This window comes from Macaca nemestrina, chromosome 13 (genome assembly GCF_043159975.1).
Source record: "Macaca nemestrina isolate mMacNem1 chromosome 13, mMacNem.hap1, whole genome shotgun sequence".
Taxonomy (NCBI): domain Eukaryota; kingdom Metazoa; phylum Chordata; class Mammalia; order Primates; family Cercopithecidae; genus Macaca; species Macaca nemestrina.
The window spans coordinates 145,027-163,531 of record NC_092137.1 but is presented as its reverse complement, the minus strand read 5'-3'; the positions used below and the strand labels follow the sequence as shown (position 1 = coordinate 163,531).

General features: G+C 55.4%; 1 pseudogene; it reads right to left on the bottom strand.

Annotated features, from left to right (window-relative positions):
• Window positions 1–1,126: 1,126 nt before the first annotated feature.
• Window positions 1,127–17,185, bottom strand: LOC139357996 (SH3 domain and tetratricopeptide repeat-containing protein 1-like; annotated as a pseudogene).
• Between the last annotated feature and the right edge of the window lie 1,320 nt (window positions 17,186–18,505).

Sequence of the window (18,505 nt, the reverse complement as noted above, 5' to 3'; positions counted from 1 at the left end):
CTTCCTTATTATCAGAGCGCTGCCCACTGGCAAGTCTCTCTCCGGGCCTCAGCTTCTCCTTCCATTAAACGAGGGGCTTGGGGGATACCAAGGAGGGGTAACTGCTTAGTGAGGATGGGAGGTTTCTTCTGGGGAGATGAATACATTTTGAAACTAGATGGCGTGGGTGGTTGCACAGGACTGTGAATGTATAAATGCCACCACATTATTTGCGTGGAAATAGTTAATTGCATGCGATGTGAAAATCACCTCATTTAAAGTGTTTAAAAGAGGGATCTGGGAGAGTGCAGTGTATGTGAGAATCACGTGGGACACCCACAGTCTCTGAACGTCAGTTTCCTTGCATAAACTGGCAAAGAGACCGTGTGAACTGTATTCCCTGGGGCCAAGAGATTCCAAGAAGGAAAACCTGGGATTCCTGGGACTGGGATGAGGGCCGGGGTCCGGAAGTGGAGTGGGTGGGTGGGGACAGCTGGGGGACAGCCTAGATAAGGCTTTCAATACTGGGTAGCAGCGTCTACACAGGCGGAGATCCCTGCATCTCACTTCCCGCAGGGCTGACCAGTGGCCAGAGGTGGGACTGGCCAGGCTCGGCCCAACCGAGTCTGGGAGCAAAGGACACTGAGTGAGGGATCCCCGGGGCCACCCTCACTGGCCTGCGGCTCTCCTGACACCACGAGAGAGGTCCAGGAGCTGACCTTGGGTCCTAATGGGGGACACCTTCCTGGCTGCAGGCTGGCAGGGTGGTGTGGTGGTCAGTGTACTGGGCTCTGCGTGTCCGCCTCTACCTGCTGTGTGACGGTGGGCCAGACACCTAACCTCTCTGTGCCTCTATTTCTTCAATGGCGAACAGGGACACTAGCAGCTCCCACATCTGGGCACAGTGGCCTGAAGGTTAAAGGCAAGGGTGGCACGAGACCTACAGCAAGAACTCTGAGCAGGGAGAGCAGGGAGCTGCCCAGAGTTCAATCACCATCTCCCCTCTGGCTGCCGAGGAAACCGAGGCTCATGGTGACCTGGCCCAGGTCTGTTGGACTCACGGTCCTTCTCATCCCCAAGATCAGAGGGCTGCCACCAGGGAAGGAGCTGGCCCCTAGACACAGCCCAGGAAGCACACAGGGAAGGATGCCATGGGGACTTCGGTATGTTTTTGCAAAAAAAAAAAAAAAAAACATTTATTGCTATTTGAACCCTGCTTTTATGCTTCCATTACCCAGAAAATGAGCTACGGGAGACACCAGGAGAGGCAGGAGATCATCCTCCTTGCACAAAACCCACTCCCTCGGATACTGTCCTCAGCGAGGGTGGCTGGAGGCCAACCAGGGGGCCCACCCGCAGAGTGGCAGAGGAGGTAGGTTGACCCTGTGGACGCTGAGCTCTGTGGCGAAGGTCCTGGCCTTCTGGTAGAAGAAGAGCCACTTCTCGCAGTCCAGGAGGAAGTTGTGGGAGATGGTGGCTGGCCGCGTGTAGATCTTCAGCTGTGCCTTCTTGTTGCCCAGGTCCACGGCGGCTGCCAGTGCCAGCTGGTAGTACCCGGCTGCATCAAACGGGTCCTGAAGGGGACAGGTCATGGTCAGCAAAAGGGGGACTCGGAACCCGTCTTCCCAGAGGCCGTTCCTGTCTCCAGGTCATTCCACATGTCCTTTCGATGCTGGCTCGCCCCAGGAGCCCCGAAGCCTGTGACACTGCTGTGGTCTCAGCTGCAGGAGGTGGGGATGACCCTGACACCCCTGGAAGCCTTCCTGACTGTCCCTACGCCCCACTCACCCCAAGCCTCCTGCCCCAGTGCCACCCTCTCTGCAGGCAGTGGCTGCTTTCCCCATGGGCTGAGGTCAGGGCAGATCCTGCCTGCTCTGAGAGTTCCATGCAGGACCCGTGGCTCCAAGCCACAGCAGGGGCACGGTGTCGAGTGACCCAGGCTCCCCTCTGGCCCCTGTCCATGCTGACCATTTCCAGGCCCTCCACGGGCCAGGCCAGGTACAAAACCATCTCACAGGTGTCCTCTCTGGCAATGTTCCCTGAAATATTCACGGAGCGTGACTCCCCAGACATCCACTCCCATTGTCAATGCGTCTTTGGCTCAAACTCACCATCCCTGGGTTGGGATGCCGCCTCCCAGACCTCCTCCTTCACCCTCCCATCCCCCACCCGGCTTCTCCCCAGGCACCTCCTCCACATGGCGGTCACCCAAGGGACCTCTCTGAGACCCATGTCTGGCCTGTCCCTCTTTACCATCTCAAGATGGCTCCCAGGGCCAATGACAAAGTCCAAGATGCAGCAGTCCATTCCCTCACTGCCCCGCCCCACACACGGAGCAGGGGCGTGAGAAGGCCCCGAGTCACCGCCACTGCTCATCCAACGCCCCCTGGCCCAGCCGAACACTGGACTCTGTGCTGGGTGCATGGTTGAGCCTAACGTCCTTGCTTCCAGTCTGAGGGACCTGGGAGTGAACACTGACCACACAGGGTGGCCCGGGCTGTGGCAGAGGGAAGCCCAGGAGGCCCCAGACTCAGCCGGGGGTGGAAGGCAAAGGCTTCCTGAAGGGGTGGGGGCTTCCCAACTAAACAGGAAGGAGCCAGGCAATACATATGTCTCTGCATGTGCCTGTGCATGTGAATGTGCATGTTTGTGTTCCTGTGCGTGCATGTCCCTGTGTGCCTGTGTGTGTGTCTGTGTGTGCATGTCTGTGTGTGCGCGCCTGTGTGTGTGTGTGCGTGTGCCTGTGTGCATTTGCGTGTGCATTTCCATGTGCCTGTAGTGTGTGCTGCAGCTAGTGAGTGACAGCGTGAGCCAGTGAACACTTAATCCACCCTATTCCAGGGCTCACTCTCATGTGTAGACTACAGGGGACCCCATTTTAGAGGCAACTGGCAAAGATGCTCATTTACCCCTGCTTCTCTGCCAGCCTTCCAGGTCCCATCAAGACTGGCTTTTTCTCCCACTCCTCTGGGCCCTGGGTCCAGAGCCTCCTATACAAGGAAGAGGGTGTAGCCTTGGAAAGACAGCCGCCCTTGGGGAATTCCAAGGGGGCCTCCCTCTGGGAAGCTGGCCTGTGCTGACAGCATAGTCACGATGAGGCCCAGAGGGCTTTGCATGGGAAGGAGGACTGTGCATGGGAAGGAGGGCTGTGCATGGGAAGGAGGACTGCGCATGGGAAGGAGGGCTGTGCATGGGAAGGAGGACTGTGCATGGGAAGGAGGTGAAGGAGGACTGTGCATGGGAAGGAGGTGAAGGAGGGCTGTGCATGGGAAGGAGGACTGTGCATGGGAAGGAGGACTGTGCATGGGAAGGAGGACTGTGCATGGGAAGGAGGATTGTGCATGGGAAGGAGGTGAAGGAGGGCTGTGCATGGGAAGGAGGACTGTGCATGGGAAGGAGGATTGTGCATGGGAAGGAGGTGAAGGAGGGCTGTGCATGGGAAGGAGAGCTGTGCATGGGAAGGAGGACTGTGCATGGGAAGGAGGACTGTGTATGGGAAGGAGGACTGCGCATGGGAAGGAGGGCTGTGCATGGGATGGAGGTGAAGGAGGCCTCTGTCCCTCGACCCCAACCGTGGACTTTGGTCTCTCAGGTACTACTTGGCGCTTTCCTTTCTCCTGGACGGGCGGAGTGGGCGGCAGGCTTGACCAAGAGAGATAAAGGCCTCTTCTGGGAGGTCCGTCCCCCTGGGTCGCTGGCGAGCCCCTGAGCGGTGAGCAGCGTCCCCCTGGGCCTGATACTTGGCACCTCCCTGTCTGGCTGGGACTTGGGAGGCCACAGAAACCACGCCTGACCACCAGGTGTCGCCAGTACTGGGCGGGGGCCTCCCGGGCAGCCCCAGGCCTGCGGTGGGGTATACGGGGCAGGGTCTTAGGGCTGCCCCAGCTCCTCATGTTGTTCTAAGGCCCCCAAGATCTCGGCCCCTGGACTGGAGTGCCCTGGCCCCTCAGCCCGTAAGGAGCACTGACACGAGGCTGGTGTGATGCTAAGGAGGGGCGGTGCCTGCTGGGCAGATGGGTGGAGACACCACAGGTCTCAGTCTGCCAATCCCAGCTCTCCACCCCTGCAGGGCTGGGGGCAGAGGGAGCACAGCACCTCCCCTCGAGACACACCCGACCTAACAAGGCCTCAGCCTGGCTGGCTGGGTCCCCGCCCCACTGCACCTGCCCTGAGCTGGGGTTTCCCTGTCTGTGAACCCAATGGTAAGACACTGGTCCCACCCCACCCTTCCTGGGTGATGTGAAGATTCAAGGTGTCTCGGGACTCCAGGAAGGAGTTGCTCAGTGCAGGCTGGCACCCTGGGCAGGCTTCCTAGAGGAGGCGCCAGGATTTGGGTTGGATCTTGCAACGTGGATTCAATGTGAGGATGATGCCGTCCTCTGAAATGTCACTCTCCCGACCCTGTTTTGTTAAATGCACCTTGACACTTGACTGTCAAGACTCAGCTTTGGTGTCACCTCCTCCAGGAGGGCCCCCTGACTACAATCCCCCTTCTTTACCCAGAGGCCACCATTGCCCACTCATGTGGCAGCCTCCCTGGCTGAGACTGAGTTGAGGGTGGGGCCTGGCCATCTGGGGAGCTGGGTTTTACCTGCTAACCTTGCCGGCTGCTCCAGCTGGGTGTAGAGCTCGAGGGAGGCCACTGGGCCATTCCTAAGAAAGGCTGGAACCCAGGCCTCCAGGGTCCGGGTGGAGATCCCACTCCAAGGGGGCCAGGAACACCCCGAGCCCTGCTCCTCCCAACCCACCTTCAGGTCGTAGAAGATGATGTCACCGAGCACCAGGTACACCTTCACGTAGTAGAGGGTCTCCTCGTCGAACTCCAGCGGCGAGTTGCAGAGCTAAACGGCCTTGAGGTAGAAGTGCTCCGCCAGCTTGCCATGGTCCAGCCGGTGGTGCAGGGCGGCCAGCCGGTGGTAGGCCACGCGTTCGTTCAGCCGGTCCCCTGGGGTGCAGGCCAAAGGGGCAGGTGTGAGGATGTGGCTCCCTGGGGCAGGGAGGGCACAGGCCCCTCAGGAGCAGGTATACAGATCCCAGGCAGCACACCTGGCTTGTCTCCAGGCACCTGTGGTCACCCGGGCAGCTCTGGCCATTCCCTTCCAGGTTCCCAGACTCACTATCCCATCTGCAAAGCAGAACTAATAAGGCCTGCCCCTGTCTACTGAGAGGCTTTGGCAAAGTCGGACTTGGATGGCCCAGTTCTGTGCCTACACATAGCCACCTGCCTTTGCTCACTGGTTTTAACCAGGGGAGCCCAAAAGCCATGCAGTGCAGGTGCTCCCGGGCTCCCCGGCTCCAGGCAACCCACAGACGTGACATCCGACTCCTCCTGGGTGTGTCATGATCAGATCCGCCTACCTTGGGGAGTCAGCTGCATACCTAGTGTGTACTGGGCCACGGGGCACAAGGCGCTTGGGCATGTGGCGTGCCTAGGGTTCCCTGTCTCTGGAGGGGGACAGACAACCCTGGCACAGCACCAAGGGATGCACGGCCTTAAGGGGCAGACTGCTGGAAGGGGAACTGTGATTTTATCAGCCAGAGAACCGTGTGGTTGATGAGGGTGGGAAGGGCACAAGAGAAAGGGAATGTGCCACTCAGTCTGGCACATACAGGGACCAACGAGATGCCTGGCATGTCTGGAAGGCAGAGGGCACACTGGACGGCCCTTGTGGTCAGCAGCGGGAACAGGCAGAGGAAGGAGAGCTCAGTCAGGCAGGGAGCTCTGCACTGCGTGAGAGACCTCGGGCTGTGCCCCACAGCCGGACGGGGAAGCCAGTTGGGCAGATCTGCCTGCCTGGACAGGAGACCAGGAAAATCCAGCAGCTGTTTCAGCTCCTGGCCTGCAGACCTGGAGGCTGGGCTCTGGCAAAGTGTGGGTCCTGGCAGGGCGGGGGCTCAGGGGACTTACCCAGAGTGATCCTGAGTGCTAGGGCCATGTAAGCAAACTCCAAGTCCTCCTGGGGCTCCTCCAGTGTGGCCAGCAGTGACACCAGCTTGTTGCACAGCTGTAGCTGCAGCTCCACCTTGCGGTTGCCCGTAGTCACTGCCGGGGCAGGGCCCGGTCCTACCACACAGGCAGGTGGGGTCAGGTTTCCCGCAGCACCCACCTTTCCCAGCGATCTCCTCAGAGCTCAAACACGTGCTTGGAGCTTCCCACACCCCAACTACCCCTGCACCTCGACACAGCTCTGTGCTCTGGGATAACACACAGTTCAGACATCCAAGTTGGGGGCTGAAGAGTCACCTGAGGCCCATCCAGCTACACCCGATAGCCGCAGACCAGCCTCTCCCACCTGGGCACCGGAGGTCTGACTGGGGGGAGCCAGCACTCCTCTCTGCTCTAAAAACCCCACATTGATCTGTGCCCAGGGCTGAGCCACACCGTGAGCTCAGAGGAAGGGAGAAGCCGTCCCACTTCGGGGTGCGTGCAGACCTGGGCCTCCCACTGATATGCTGTGTGTCCTTTGACATGTCCCTGTGCCTCTCTGAGCCTCAGTTTCCTCATCTGGAAGATGGGGACAGGACTTCCCACTCAGGGTTGCTTGAGGTCATCAGGTACAAGGGTAGAGCCATTATCACGTCCAGGCCCCGAGAGTTTGTCCCAGGCAGGGGCATGGTCAGTATCATTCCCGGTCAGACCACTTGGAAACTCATCATGTGCATGGGTGGCCCTGCCTCCATTTGGGAGGCCTCTACCCTGCCACACCTGTGCCTCAGCCCTCCAGGTGCCCCACTGAGGCCCACCCACATCAGCCCACAGGCCAGCTCACCCGGTAGAAGGACATGCCTTCCTCCCGCTCCCAGGCCCCATTGAAGAAGATGTCTCCAGCTGCCTCAAACAGCTCCAGCCCCAGGTTGGGGTCGCCTGTGTAGAGGTCCACATTCTGAGCCACCTGAGAGGAGACAGAAGTTCCCTCAAGACCCACACCTGGCGAGGTGGCTATGCGCATCTTTGCCAGGCTCCTTCCTCTCACACAGTACAGGTACACTTGAGCATTTTTCAGAACCTGTGCATGAGGGCTGCCCCCACCACTGGCATGAGGACAATGAAGTGATGCTCCTGAGTGCTAGGAAGTGACTGAGCAGCTGCAGCCCAGGAGCCTGACACCTGTGAATCCTACCACCAGGGCTAGCCCTAGCCCACTCCCCCTGCACTCAAACCAGTCTCCGTGGCCCCCAGATTGCTGGGAGCCCAGCCCCGGGCTCCTTTCTGCGTTGCCACATCCCTGCCACATCAGCAGTGTTTGTGGGTGGGCCTGGTCCCCTCTTGGCCATAAGCTCTTCATCCCTCTCCTCAGCTCAAGGTGGTATACAGCAGGTGCTCAATAATGAAAGCTTCATCAGTCTCGTGGGCTTCACAATTTGTTCCAGATCACACTGTGTTTGGGAAAGCCTCTGAAAACAGCCACTATGATAGATTCATTTTGTAAGCAGATGTGCCACATGTCGCTTGGAGCAAGTTCTTCTGTGTGTTAATTGAGTGGTCACATTATTTGAGCATGTGCTGTATACCAGCAGGTGCTGTGCACTGTGAGGGGCCGCGCCTCTGCCCTCAGGGAGAAGATGCTGGCCACCGGGGGAGGATGTGAGGGAACCAGTTGGAGGAAGGGAAAAGGCACACAACAGGTGCTCAGCAGTGGCTTAGGAATGAGTGGGTGGATGGATGAATGGATGAGGAGATGTAGACACATGGATGGATGAATGGGTGTGTGGATAGATTAATGCTTGGATGGATGGATGGATGGATGGGTGGGTGGAATGATGTGTGTATGTATGTATGTATGCGTGGATAGACAATGTATGGATGGGTGGAGGGTAGATGATGTATGTACATGTGGATGGATAGATGGTGGATAGACGAATGTATGGATAAACAAATGGAGAGATAGATGAATGCAGGGATGGATTAATAGGTAGATTGGTGGGTAGATGGATGAATGATGGATGGATGAATGGACGAACAGCTGGATGGATGGGTGAAAGGATGGATGATGGATGGATGGAAGGATGAACAGGTGAATGGATGGATGATGGAAGGATGAATGGACGGATGGATAGATGAACAGATGAATGGATGGATAGACGGGTGAATGGATGGATAAATGGATGAATGAATGAACAGATGGATGGATGATGGATGGATGGATGGATGGATGGAAGCATGAACAGATGAATGGATGGATGATGGAAGGATGGATGGATGGATGGATAGATGGATGAACGATGGATGGATGGAAGGATGAACAGGAGGTGAGTGGATGGATGATGGAAGGATGGATGGATGGATGATGGAAGGATGAATGGATGGATGGATGTACACATGAAAAAGTGAATGGATGGATACACGGGTGAATGGATGGATGATAAAAGGATGGATGAATGATGGATGGATGAATGGACACTGGGATGGATGATGGATGAATGGTTGGATAAATGGATGGATGGATAAATGGACGGATGGATCGATGGAAGGATGAATAGATGAATGGATGAATGATGGAAGGATGAACAGGAGGTGAGTAGATGGATGAGGGAAGGATGGATGGATGATAGATTGATGGATATATGGACGAATGGATAAATGGATGGATGAATGATGGATGGATGGAAGGACAAACAGGTGAATGGATGGATGATGGAAGGATGGATGGATGAAAGGATGGACGGACGAACAGGTGGATGGATGGTTGCTGAATGGATGAACGATAAAAGAATGGATGAATGATGGATGGATGAGTGGATGATGGATGGATGAATGGAAGGATGAACAGGTGAATGGATGGATGATGGATGGGTGGATGGATGGATGGAAGGATGAGCAGGCGAGTGGATAGATGATGGAAGGATGGATGGTGGAAGGATGGATGATGGAAGAATGAACAGGTAAATGGATGGATGAGGGAAGGATGGATGGAAGATGGATGGAGGGATGGATGAACAGGTGAATGGATAGATAATGAAAGGATGGATGGATGGAAGGATGAGCAGGTGAGTAGATAGATGATGAAAGGATGAATGGATGGAAGAATGAAGAGGTGAATGGATGGATGATGGAAGGATGGATGGAGGCATGGATGAACAGGTGAATGGATGAATGAACAGGTGAATGAATGGATGGATGGACAAGTGAATGAATGGATGATAAAAAGATGAATGATGAATGAATAAATGGACAGGTGAATGGATGGACAGGTGAATGGATGGATCATGGATGGATGGAAGATGGTTGGATGGATAGAAGGATGAACAGCTGAATGGATGGATAATGGAAGGATGGATGAAAGGATGGATGGATGGACAAACAGGTGAATGGATAGATGAACAAGTGAACAGATTAATGAATGATAGATGGATGAACAGTTGGATCGATGACAGAAAGATAGATGGAAGGATGGATGGATGGACGAACAGGTGAATAGCTGGATAAAAAGATGGATAGATGATGGATGGATGCATGATGGATGCGTGGAAAGACGAACAGGTGAATGGATGGATGATGGAAGGATGGATGGATGGATGGATGGAAGGACCCACAGGTGTATGGGAAGATGATGGAAGAATGGATGGATGGATAGTTGGTGGATGGATGGAAGGATGAACAGGTAAACAGATAGATGACGGAAGGATGAATGGATGGATAGACAGGTGAATAGATGGATGATAAAAGGATGGATGAATGATGGATGGATGAAAGGACAGATGGATGGATGATGGATGGATGGAAGGATGAACAGGTAAATAGATGATGGAAGGATGAGTGGATGGGTGGATGGACAGAGAGTGAACAGCACAGGGGCCCTCCTGCATCCCTTGCCACTCACCTGGATGTACAGGTCTACCAGCTCGCTCTGCCGCAGGAGGTAATAGATCTTCCCTGCTTGCAGCCAGGCATGCGCCTCCTTCTCTTCTGGAGGTCAATGAAAATTCCCAGACTTCGTTTGGTGTAGTCCAGAGCGGATTTGTAGGCCCTGGAATCACTGGAATCAGACACAGGTGTCAGAACAAGGGCTCTCATCCTCCTGGAACCAGTCTGCCTCCTCCCGTGGGTCTGGTGACAGATGAATCTGGCATGTGGGGACTGGGAACGGCCCTCTTGTGTGTGCAGTGTTCTGCCCTTCCCAGGCTGCTGGGAGGGCCAGGGTGAACACACACGGCATGGAAAAGATGAAGGATATCCTTCTGAGGGAATCGAGCATCATGCTGCCCTGTGGCAGGAGGAGTGTGCTCGTCCATCTCCCCTGCCTCCCAGACATGGCCTGTGTCTTCTCCAGACGCACCAGGAGCCGTTAGTGTTCAGAGGCTATCTAGGCCGATGGTTCTCAAGGTGTGCAGGCATCACAGTCACCCGGAGGACTGTCCTTATAGCTTGCTGGCCCTGCCCCCAGAGCTTCCGGCTCCACAGGCCTGGGGCAGGCCCTAGAACTCCCACTTGCCACAGGCTCCTAGGTGACATGGATGCTGCTCTGCTGGTCCAGGGACTACACTTTGAGAAGCATGGCTCTAGCACACTGGCCCATTTTCCTTCTGTGAACCTGAGGCCAAGACTGGAGCCAGTCTCCCGGGTCCCCATGGAATCTGGCCCCTTCCCTGCTCTCTCAGTAAGTCCAACACTTGAGGGGCTGTGACTGCAGCAATGTCACCAGGCCCTGTGGGTGGGGTGGCCAGGGCCATGGTTACCCCACCAGGTCAGCATGCTCGGGGGAAGCCCAGTGGGCCACATATGGGACGTGAGACCTTGAAACCCTGCCCCAGGGAAGCAGGTGACACAATTGGCTCTGTCTTCTGTGGGAGAGAAGCCACAGGTGGCTGCTGTGGTCACATTTAAGGGGACAGATGAAGGCCAGGAGTGAAGACTCGGGGCAGGCAGAGGTCAGATGACAAAGGCCACCATAGTAGGAAGAACAGCCCAGTGTGCATGTACTGTCTCTGCTGGGGTTGAGATGACCTTTGACCCAACAAGGGAGACTCAAGCTGGGACTCACAAGCCAGCAGCAGCCCTGGGACGACCCCAGACCCACCAGCTCAAAGCATCTGATGCCAAGGAACCAAATGATCCAAAGGAAAGGGGCTGAGGAGGCCCTGGGCCAGCTTCCCTGTGCCCCCCTCCCAGCCCCCCCAACCCCCTTTCCCCCCTCCACACCCCCACCACTGCAAAGCCAGCCCTCACCGCTCGGTGCCCAGGGACCGGTAGAGCTGACTGGTGGTCTCCAGGAGCTGCCCCCTCCAGCACCTTGTCGGCCACCTTGCGGGCAAGGGAGAGCTGGAACTCGTGGTAGATGACACACTGGGTCTCACTGGGCATGACGACGCTGTAGAAGTAGCACAGCCGCTGGACGGCCCGCAGCTGGCCTGGGCAGAAGACAAAATGGAAGACGTCAGCCTCCCAGCATCGAAGCGAGGCTGGCTGGGATCGGAGGCCCCTGCTCTGTGCTTGTCTCTTTCACACCTCTGTGAACCTGGGCCCCATAGGCGGGGAGCCTGGGCTCAGACAGGCCATGCACCTGTGCAAGGGCAGGCGCCGAGCACACCGTGACATGGGCACAGCTTGGTGCACATGTTCATGGTACAGGCTGGCCTTCTTTACAACTCCCAGGGCCAAGGTCCTGGCCAGGCTCGGCCTCTGCACCAGGCCATCTATTTCTGCTTCACAAAGCCCCTCTGGCCAGGACCAGGGCCGTCTTCAGCCTGAGATGATGAGACCAGGGGCACAAGTAGCCCCTGTCGCAGATGGAACCCTGAGAGAGCAAAGCCAAGCGTCATGTCTGCCACACATGGCATCATGTTGGGGGAATGGGGTTCAAAGCCGGCCCCTGGCATTTCCACACATGCTTCTCTCATGCAACCAGGCTCCAAACCCACAGGCTCGCTGGCCTCTCCCAAAGCCAGGGCGCTGGGAACGGTGGAAAGCTTCTGATTTTCTAGTGTCAGAAACATTCCGAAGATTAACATTGGAAACCAGGTACGCCAAATGGACATCTGTCACACACGCCCCCCAACAACAGCTGAATACACAGTCCTCTTGAGTGCCCATGGGACATTCCCCATGACAGACCATGTGCCAGGCCACAAAATGAGCCTCGGTGAAGGGAGAAGGACCGAGACCAAAGCAGAGGTGTTCTTCAGCTGTACTGGCACGAAACTGGAAATCGACAGTGAAGGAAACGTGGGAAATTCAAAAATATGTGGAAACTACACACTCCTAAACAACCAGTGAGTCAAAGAAGAGACCATCAGGGAAACTGAAAATTAATTTGAAAAGAATACAAACAAATGCACAGCCCGGGCCAGCACGGTGGCTCACGCCTCTCATCCCAGCACTGTGGGAGGCCGAGGCGGGAGGATCGCTTGAGTCCAGGAGTTTGAGATCAGCCTGGGAAACATGGTGAAATTCTGTCTCTATAAAAAAAAATACAAAAATTAGCCGGGTGTGGTGGTGCACATCTGTAATTCCAGCTACTCAGGAGGCTGAGGCATGAGAACTTTAAAAAGACAAAAAATAGCACAGTGTATCAAAAACACCAAGATGTAGCTAAGGCAGTGCTGAAGGGGAAATTTATAACTGTAAATGTCTACATTCAAAGAAAGAAGAAAAATCTCAAATCAAAAGCCTAACTTTCCACCTTGAGAAACTAGAAAATGAACTAAACCCAAAGTGAATAAAAGGAAGAAAATAATAAACGTGAGAGTGGAAATGGGAAGTAAAAATACAGAGAATGGAAAAACAAAAGAGATAATCAACAGAACCAAAAGTGGGTTTTTTGAAAATAATAACAAAATTGACAAATCTTTCACCAGACTGACCAAGAAAAGAAAGATGGGGCACAAACGACTAAAATCAGAGACTGAGCACCATGGCTCACGCCTATCATCCCAGCACTTTGTGAGACCGAGGGGGAAGGATCGCTGAGGCCAGGATTCAAGACCCCCCTGGGAGAACATGATAAGACCCCATCTCTAATAAAAATAAATAAACAATTACAAACCCAAGTTTCTGAAATCAGAAATGAAAGAGGAAACATTATTGCCGACCTGACAGAAATAAAAGGATTCCATAAAAACACTACGAACAATTGTACACCAAGAAACCAGACCATCTAGACACAACAGCCAAACTCTTAGAAGGACACAAACTACCGAAAGTGACTCAAAAATGACCCCAAGGAAGCATGTGGGGTGTCAGCCCCGCCCTCGGTCTCCTCGACCGTTCAGCGCAGGGTGGGGAGACAGGGAAGCATGATCCCCGTTCCCTGGCCTGCATTTCCAAGTCTGAATCCCCCAGCACCCAGGGGAGGGCCTCGTAGGAGGAGGTGCCACAGGCTATTGTGCCAGGAGCCACCGGAGGCTGCAGCGGGGGCTGGGGCGCTGGGTTCCTGGAGGGTCTCCTTCCAGTCACAGAATGCCCCTGGGGAAGAAGCCTGGGTCTGAACCCCCCAACCCTCCTTGGGCAGATGTGTGGGACCGGGACCCCTTCACACGGTCCTTTCCAAAATCTCATCCCTCCTAGGGCCAAGAGTGGGTGCCAGGCCTGTGCTGGGAAATGAGCACATTCAGATTTGGGCACAGCCCCTGGAGCTCTGGTCCAGGCCACAGGAGGCACCTCTGAGTAGTCTCACTATGCCATGACAAAGCGCTGCAAGGCAGAGGGGAGTCAACAGTATCCCTTGTCTCAGCCATTTCCCTGCACTCAACTTCCTCATCTATTCTCTGCGGCCTACATTTCGGACAGCCCTGCCCACCTACTGTCCGTTCACTGCTCGGTCTGCACTGACTGTTCGATAGCACTCCATGGCTCCCCAGTGCTCTTGGGGAAAAGGCCAAGCCACAGCCTGAGGCCCCAGACCCTGCTTAGCTCTCCAGAAGAGCTTCTCACTATCCAGCACCCAGCCCACCTACTCCCAACTCTGCACCTCCCTGCATAAGCCCTGCTCACTCACCCCCACTCACACCCCACTCATCCCCGCTCCCACTCCCGTTCACTCACCCCCACTCACACCCCACTCATCCCCACTCACACTCCCGCTCACTCACCCCCACTCACACCCCACTCATCCCCACTCACACTCCCGCTCACTCACCACCACTCAAACCCCACCCATCCTCGCTGACTCACCCCCACTCTCTCACCCCTGGGCCTTCACACAGGCTACACCACCAGCCCCTCATCCACACCTATTACTTGACTAAATCCTCTCAACCCTCTGGTCCCAGGCTAAAGAGGCTTCCCTCATCCGGGGCCAAGTGCTGCCCCGCCATCACGCCACTCACCCTTTTGTGGCTTCTCTGGCCTGAAGCTCACATTCCCACGCTCAGCACCTCCCTCCCGAGGACCCCACAAGCCCCATTTGTGGGTGTGGCCTGGCACACTCAGCACAAGCTGCTTTTGCGTGAACTGCTCTGTGGCTTTGGGCAATCACCTGCCCCGTGTCCTCTGTGAAGTGGGATGACCGGTACACAGGGCTGCCGAGATTCCAAGCAAACACAGGCACAAGAACTGGCGTTCAGGGCCTGGCTCATGGAGGGGCCCCAAGTCCCAGCTCAGCACAACATGCCTTGATCCCAGGGTTATGTCTAGGGATTCCCAGCATGCAGGACTTTCCATGCTCAAGGCAGGATGGTTCCTGGGCAAACCAGGAAGAACTGGCTGCTTCAGTAGGGCACAGAGGGCCTGGCCCTGCATGGGAACGGCCTGTCTCCAGGGCGTTTGCCAACATCTGCTGCTGGCCATGACTCAGCACTTTCGATGGTGGAAAAACCACCACTTGTTTCCGAATCACAAACCCTAGGTGTGCCCTGACCCAAGTGGTCCCAGAAGGCGCACAGGAGGAACTGGGGCACTCACTCTCCACGTGGTCCATCTCCACGGCGACCAGAAGGGCCCACTCGTAGTAGCCCTTGCACTGCTGGGCCGGGCCCTGGCGGGTGAAGAGGTAGCCCAGGAGTATGTGGGTGAAGTCCCGGCCACACTCCCCACAGGGAAGCCTCGAGAACAGACGTCCAGCCTCCAGGAGGTAGTGCTGGGCCAGCCTGCTGGCACCCGCGTGCAGGCACAAGGTGCCAAAGTTGGCCAGCAACACTGCCTGGTTCCTCCGCTGGCCCAGGTCCCAAGCCACCCATAGGGCGTGGTAGTAGCCCTTGGCTGCCTGCCTCGTCCGTCCCGTCTTCTTCAGAGCCACGGCCACCAATGTTGGCAATCACACCCTCCTGGTCCTCGCTGACTACCACTGCATCCTGGACAGACTGCAGGATGTTCAGGGCCACCAGGCTCTGCCCATGAAGCACATGCAGCCAGGCCAGGGCCACCAGGGGGTCCACGATGGCACGGACTCCGGCAACAGCACTGGTTTCCACCGACTGTGTCATGAAGGTGATGGCTGGGCCATGGTAGCCATGGTGGCTGTACGGCTGGGCCAGGCTGGCGTGGAGAAGGCCGCGCAGTGCCTGGCCTGTGCCTGGGGTTAGGGAGGCCAGCGCTCGCCTGAGGTAGTGGGAAGTCTGGGTGGGGAGGCTGTGGGGCTGGAGGGCGTTCTGGAGCACCAGGTTCACGTTCCTCAGCGAACCAGCCAGCGAGTCCTGTGTCCTCAATGAGGCCACCTTGACACAGGTCAGCACCAGGTGGTGCAGGCACTCGCGGCTGTAGATGTTAGCCAGGAGTAGGCAGCAGTCTGAGAGCCACGCAGCGTCTGGGGCTCCCGAGTCCCTGTGCAAAAACAACAGCTGCTCTAGGAAGGGCAGGGCCTCCTACAAAATCACCCTTCTGTCCTGCTTTGTTGCCACCTCACAGCATGGTTTTAGGAGACTATGTCAGCTCAGTGATCCCTCAGAGATGCCTTTCCCTTTAGAAAGAATCAAAGCCTTCTAACTGGACCCATGTATATGCAGCACAACAACTACAAATGTAACTTTTGTCAGCATATTGGGGCCCCCCGGTGGGGTACAGGAATCCATGAAATCCTCAACAGCCAATCAGAGCTATGGATCAGCTCAAAAGCTGCTATGCAAAATTGGTAAAGCCACCGATGGCACAGGACAGGGGTGTTGTACCCATGTACCCAGCTCCGTGCAGGGAAACGGACCATCCCTGCAGGAAGGATGGGAAAGCTTCCAGGCCCCTGTGGCCACTTTCACCTTGGATGGTCTGAAAACCTGAAGCCCACAGTTCCTAAAGGGTTAACAAAGGCCAGACTGCTCCAGCAGCCCACTGGTGTCTGCTGGCTTTGGTGGATTCCTAGCCAAAGCCCCCTCCCAGAGGTGAGCAAACAAGCGCATTTCCTGTTGGAAAACCTGGGATGAAAGGAGGCATTACTGGGAAGGAAAAAACTAGATTTAAACAGACTCTCTGTTTCAAGCTCACATGTAAAAACTATTTTCAATACAAACTGTCTCCTTATTCATCTGTAAAGCCTTGGAATTAAAAAAATAAATAAATATGATTTAGAGGCAAATGTGACTTGACTACACTAGATGAGCTAAGAAATCTCCCCCACCCGGCAGAGGCACACAGCCCCTCCCAGCCACTACCCTGGCCTCCGGGGCAGCTGGAGAGCCACGTGCCTTTGCTCCAGAGACTTTGGCAGAGAGTGGAACTACCCCCTCCCCGAGGCAAACCTACAACAGCCTTCCCTTCCCCACTGGCTTCCCGGGCCTCCTCTGGGACCTTGTGCCTGCATCCCAAATGTACTGGGATGGATCCCATTCCCAGGGAACTTCCAAGGGCCCTTGGTGCATCCACATCACCAGGCTGTCCACATGCGGGCCCTGTGTGAGGGGAGGCGACAGAGTCGCACAGGGGAGACGGGAGGGCCTCCCTGAATCAGCCCCTCAGGAAGGAGCAGACCCTTCAGGGACCTCAGTCGAGGCCCCTGCAACCTAAGGCTCTGAATTCTGCTCCCCGCTGAGGGCTGTGTGGCCTCCCATCTCTGAGGCAGAGCACAGGGCAAGCTGCAGCTTCTCCAGGTCATGAAAAAGGAACCCACAGCTACGTGTGGGCCCCAGCAGTGAAAAGGATGCCCCACCTCGGTCGGGGACCAGGCGGGGGTCAGCATGTTCATTGGAAGAAGTGTGGGACCCCACAGCCTCCAGTGCCAGAGTAGACGGGAGGTTCAGGCCCACCTCAGGCGACGTCCCCCAAGCCCCCAGCCCGCACCACAGAGGAGTGACTGTCGCATCCAATGCCCACTGTACTCAGCTCTGTCCCCTCCCCCGGCATTACCCCAAGGCCCAACTCATAACCAGAGGAAGCCTGAGCCACTGGCAAAACCCACCTTGTTCCTGTGGCTGTTCGGTCTCAGCTTCCTCTACTGAGTCTGGCAAGGGAGAAAAGAGAAGCAATGAACACCCCCAGCCAGCACCTCTGCTCCCATGTCAGGTTGAGCTGGTGTCGGTGTTGCAGGGTGAGAGCATTGCAGGGTGCAAGGGTTGAAAGTCATATCATCCTCTTCCCTCCTGGATCATGGGAACAACATCACTGGGGGGTGTACACCTTCTGTGATATTGGGAGTAACATCGTCTTCTGTGCCTTGGAATATTAAGGACAATATCACGGGGGGGCGTGTACATCTTCTGCAATATTGGGAATAATATTATCCCCTCTCCCCATGCATACTAGGAAAGATATCAGAGTGGGTGTTCACCTCCTGCGATATGGGGATTAATACCATCTTCTCCCCTTCTGGATATCAGGAAGAGTATCACACGGGGGTGTACGGTGTCTGCGATACTGGGAGTAATATCAACCTCTCAGCCTTGGAATATTAAGAAGAATATCACAGGGGGGATGTACACCCGCTACCATATTGGGAGTAATATCAGCCTCTCCTCTCCATGGATATTATGAACAATATCCCAGGCTGGATGTACGCCTCCTGCTCTATGGGGAGTCATATCCCTTCCAGGATACTCATAACAATATCACAGGGCGGGTGAACACAGCCTGCGATACTGGAACTATTATCATCCTCTCCCCATCCGGATACTGGGAACCATATCACAGAAGAGCTGTACCCTCCCTGCGATATTGGGAGTAATATCATGTGCTTCTTCCATGAATATTAGGAGCAATGTCACCGGGTGGCTGTCCATTCATTGCTATGTTGGGAGTCATGTCATACTCTACCCCCTGGATATTAGGATCAGTATCACAGGGTGAGTGTACACCTACTGTGATATTAAAACTAAGATCATGTTCTCTGTCCCTGGATATTAGGAACAACAACACAGGTAGGTGTACACCCCCTGCAGTATTAGGAGCAATAATATGATTAATTAGTAAACATCAATGATCGATTTTAATAATTATCAGGCTGATCTCGAACTCTTGACCTCAGGTGATCTGCCTACCTCAGCCACCCAAAGTGCTGTAATTACAGGCGTGGGCCACCGCGACCAGCCAACACTTCTTGACATCTCTTTTTGGACCTCAAATTTAGCATGCCAAAAACACATTTGATTCCCCCTGCTATAACCCACTCCTCCCATAGTCTTCCCGATCCCAATAACAGCATCTCTAGTCTTCCAGTTACTCAGGCCA